Below are 4,990 nucleotides of genomic sequence, written 5' to 3'. Positions count from 1 at the left end.
AACAAAAAAAAGCTTGTTTTCTTTTTTTTCCTCCCTTTTGAGACAGAGACTCACTGTCCCCAGTTTGGAATGCAGTGGCGCTGCTCACTGTGACCTCTGCCTCCTGACTTCAAGTGATTCTCATATCTCAGTGCCACGCCCCCCCTCCCCACCGCCCCGGTCCCCACGGGACTACGGGCGCACACCACTATGCCTTACTAACTTTTGTATTTTTACTAGAGAAGGGGTTTCACCATATTGACCAGGCTGGTCTCGATTTCCTGACCTCAAGCGATCTGTCCACCTCTGCCTCCCAAAGTGTTGGGATTACGGCCACCGCACCCGGCCAAATCCTTGTTTTTAATGGTGGTGTTTTCTTTCAAAGCAGTTTTTTGTGCATGATCCCTTTGGACATTCATAGCAACACTTTGCATTTGGTATTGTGGATCACAGCCCGACCAGTTAATGGCTCTGGTCTTTTCTCTTGATGGCTTTGCTCATTTGACTTCACATTCTGCCTCAATCCCATTTATCTTCTCTTTGGAACAAACCTGACCTTGGCAAGAGGTGGTTTAAGTTTTAGCTCAGTGCACTGAAGTCAGTACTTGGGTTTCAGTAATTGGGTCCAAGCTTTATTCTAGACTTACTCTACCTTACCACAAACCTTGTAGTAACTTAGTTCTTTCAGAACTGGGTAATTGCCTTGACCTCCTAGATGCTCAACTCCTGGCCATGAAATGGAATCTGGTGATGGAGGCTCTTTATAATACTACCTGCTGACCCTTCTCCAAGCATCAGCAGCCCCTGGCTCCTATCCCTGTTCAGTGCCTACCTTTTGGCAACTCTTGACTCTATGTTGATTAACCTTCTACCACATGTAGCCTGAGGCTCTACCCCTTAGATAGAATGATCTGCCTGCCACTGTGTAGTTCCTCTCACTGCTTCAGATGGATCTGTCCTGTTAGTGCCTCTTCCACTCTAGTCAGAGGGTTCGAGTCCAAACTTCCTTCTTCCCAGTCTGCTTTATCCTGCTACAGGTAATTGGTGGCTTCTCCTGGAGCTACTGTTTATTGTGTTTCCTATGTGCCTAGTGTTAGTGAGCCACTGATATGGACAGGAGACAGGGAAATACTGGGTAGAAGAGGGCGGTTCCCCGGCAAAGGCCCCACCCTCAAGCTGTAGTCCTAAATGAGAACAGGCATTCCTGTTTTTGTGTCCAAAAGTTGCCTTTGGCCTGTCACACCTCCCTATCCTGTACTCATATAAACCCCAGGCCCCAGGCTCCAGAAGCAGACAAGGAGAAGACAGATAAAAGAGCAGAAGCACAGAAGAATGAATGGTGTAGCAGAGAGAAGAGATGGAGCATCTGAACGTCAAGAAGAATTTGGGGATAGTCAGAGAGGAGATCGGCCACTGGATGGCCAAATTCCATGGGAAGATAATCTTCCCACTCCATCCACTTCCCAGCTCCCCATCCATCTCACTGAGAGCCACCTCCACCACTCAGTAAAACCCTGCATTCACCATCTTGAAGTCTGTGTGTGACCTGATTCTTCCTGGGCGCGGGACAAGGACCTGAGTACCAAGAGGGCACTGAGTTGGTTAACACTTAAACTGTCTGTAGATGGCAAAGCTAAAAGAGTGCACTGTAACACACACCATGCCCACTTGGGCTTTGGGAGTCACAAGTACCCACCCCTAGATGCTACTGTGGGGCCAGAGCCCCTGGCTCACCCCTGGCTCCTATACCTGCCCATCTGTGTGTTCCCCCTCCCGTAAAGGGTTTGAGGGCACACGGTAGACCAACAGACAAGTCACACCCCTGTCACACCTCCTGTGAGGGGGCACAGGGAACACTCCCGTTTTAGCACCACTGTGTCAGAAGGCTTCTGAAGGAGCTCAAGGGCCTCATTTCACTCCTGCTGCCACCCGGCTAGTCAAGGACTCTCCTGGCTCCTCAAAGCAGTGTCAGCAGGGCTGAAATGTAGTGTGCAAGGAGGTGAGATGCAGGAAACAAGGTGGTAGCCTTCAGAAAGGCCAGAAACTTCCTGAAATTATGTGCGAAACACATGTATGCATACTTTTCTTGCAAGAGGATACATGAATTTTATGTGATTCTGAATGATTAACGGAGAGGGTTATCCAAAAAATAGACTCAGTAGTTTTAAACCAAACTATTCATAATCTAAAATAGAAAATGCTTGTCTTAAAATGTCATTGGAATATTTAAAATATGCCATATATATAGGTCACCTTTTAAAATCACAATATCAAAAAACACAGAATAGGTGTGTATACTAAACTAAAATATCCAAAGCAATGAATATGCATAGGATAGGGTTGAAAGGCATGGAAGACTGTGCAACAAAATACTGATGATAACGATCTGTGTGTGATGGCATTTTGTGGGAATTTTCTTCTTTACACTTCTCATTTATTACTATTTTTTCTTATATTAAGCATGCAATGAAAAAGATACAAATAATAACTAGATTAATTAGAAAAGAGAAAGACAATGGTATTGATAAATGTAAGTGGTTTTGGCAGCTGGATGAATTTCTCAAAGGCAAAGTCAAGCTTTTCACACTGGGGCAGCTGTGGTGTAAATTCAAGATATAGGTTGCATTGGTTTGATTTGCATTTGGGATGAGCCAGGGAGTCAGGACACGTTCCTTCTTGTATCATCGTGTCTGCTTTCTCACTAGAGCTTTGAAAAAACCCGCTTATCGATGTTTGAGAAGGCTTTTTATCAGCCTTTGGCATGTTACTTACATTCTCTTTGCCTCAATTTCCTGAACTTCAGGAATTATGATTAGACTAGTGCTTACCTCAAAAGGTTTTATTTAGAAATCATTTATGTAAAACATTTTAGCACATGCCTATACAATCAATAGCTGTTAGCTATTACTCTTACTATTATTATCATCCCCACCCTTCAGATAAGCAGCCCGGGCACAAAAAAGTTAAGTAATTTACCTACAGTGACAGTTAAAGGGAACAGATGGAAGGCACTTTGCCATACAATACATGCTGAAGAATGCTTAGTGTAGGGTGTCACTAAACTCATACCAAACAAACACATAGCAGAGTAAACTCATTACATCTGAAAACTGCCATTATGCTACAATAAAGGAAGAATTAGGGTCATTTAAAAAATCACGTAGGTATTTTTTTGGTAGTTAATAGAAAGGTTAAGTTTTTCTTCATCGTCCATTTCTGCTTGCTTTAAGTGTGTCATAACATACAAGAACGAAGCCCTCATTTTCATGTCAAAAACTCAATTAAAGGACCACAAGAGTCCTTGAGACGAAAACCCACTGATATTCTGACATCAGCCTATTGCTGCAGATTCTCTCTTGGCCACCATTTGGTACTATCTACTTCAAAGATGTCTTGCTTCCTTCATATGGTATGTTTCATGCTTTATCTAAAGCCTAGAGGGACTGCTAGTCCGATGATATCATTCCTTGTGTATGTTAAGAAATACACGACACCGTATTCCTTAACAGCTCAGTTAAATATTTCTTTTGTACTGCTTCATTATTCCACACAAACGATAACTGAAAATGGTAGTGGCTGTTCTATGAAATTCAGGTAATTCTTACAACTTCTTTAGTATATGTAAATGAAGACATTCTCGCATCTGGGGGAATGTTAGACTTTTCATAGAGTAAGTTATTCTAACTCGATTCAGGAGACCTGCTATTATAATCTTACCTTACATCATGCCCCGTATTTTTCCAGGTCCTTTAGACTTTTTTTTTTTTAAACAGCTGCTAGTCATTGAGACCATGTATTTGTGTTAACATTAGAACAATGTATCTACCCACTTAAAAAAATTTTCTTTCTATGTTTCCTAATTCTGCCCTAAAACAGTTTCTTTCTATGTTTCCCAATTCTGCCCATGTTAGAGAGTCTGCTTTTTCCCTTCACTTCTCCAAGTGCCCTCAAGTCTAAACGTTCTTTCTCCTCTTTAAACTTTCCTAACCTCGCTACTCTTCAAGTGTTTTTCTCTGTATTTCCACATCAATCTGTGTATATTGTTGTCCATATCTTACCATACAGTATATAGTATTTGCCTCAAGTTGTTTTCAGATTAGAGGAGACTGTCAGCTAAATATATATAGAAAGCAACTTGAGGTCAAGAACCATGTCTAATCCCCAGAACCTAGCTTTGTTTTTCATATATTAAAAGCACAAGAAAAGCTTATTGAACTAAAATGAATAAAACTACCGTAACTAACTATTGTTGTCTCAACATTTCAGGTGGCAATCAATCATGAATTTTTTTGAAATAGTAACACTTCTTTCTTGAACTGTTATTTAAATTTACTCAAAAACACTCCCTTAACAATTGACAAATTTTGACAAAGTGTCAGTTATTCTACTAGATGCTAAACTAAATAGAAGGGTAAGATAGCTCCCACCCTCAAGGAGTTCATAGCCTAAGGAAATGAACATGAACAATAAATTACTATGCAATGTAATAAATCCACAGGGCTATAGTAGCAGACCACCTCTTTGGGGAAATTGAGGAAAATTCATTTCGCCTGAATTGAAATTTGGATATTGTCTCGCCAAGTAGAATCTGATATTTGAGGCATCTTGGAGTATTCTTTTATTCTTCACACCACAGTACCTAGGAAATAGTAGGCACTTAGTAAACTGTTTATCTCATTCTCAGCTATAATTATACATTTCTGGAATCTGTTTATCATTGATATTTAGTGTAGAGTTTCAACAATTATGCTTACTGTAATTTGCTTAAAATGATATCTTGGATCTCACATAAAAAACCTATCAAAACAGACTATAGATTCAGATATAATCCCATACTCTCTCTTTGATGATGACACTATTATTAAACATTTCCTAGGACACTATGGTTGCCATTTATAATATCTATTAATAAAAGTATGAAATCCTAATATTCCTAACGTTTTTGAGGGAAGTCCATGCATTTACTCATTTTTGGATCTACTTCATCTAGTGCACTATATGATATTTGGAT

The 4,990-nt window shown here is 40.4% G+C and overlaps 1 protein-coding gene across 1 annotated transcript in view; it reads right to left on the bottom strand.

Annotated features, from left to right (window-relative positions):
• LOC108528285 (G patch domain-containing protein 2-like) overlaps positions 1-4,592 on the bottom strand; it is a 31,635-nt gene extending 27,043 nt beyond the window's left edge. The window contains exon 1 of the mRNA XM_017870024.1: positions 4,497-4,592. The gene's annotated coding sequence lies outside the window, so the exon portion shown is untranslated. The remainder of the gene's footprint in view (positions 1-4,496) is intronic.
• Positions 4,593-4,990: the final 398 nt, after the last annotated feature.

This window comes from Rhinopithecus bieti, unplaced genomic scaffold (assembly GCF_001698545.2).
Source record: "Rhinopithecus bieti isolate Rb0 unplaced genomic scaffold, ASM169854v2 scaffold_1673, whole genome shotgun sequence".
NCBI lineage: Eukaryota > Metazoa > Chordata > Mammalia > Primates > Cercopithecidae > Rhinopithecus > Rhinopithecus bieti.
The sequence above is the reverse complement of the archived record's forward strand: the minus strand, read 5'-3'. Positions and strand labels throughout refer to the sequence as shown.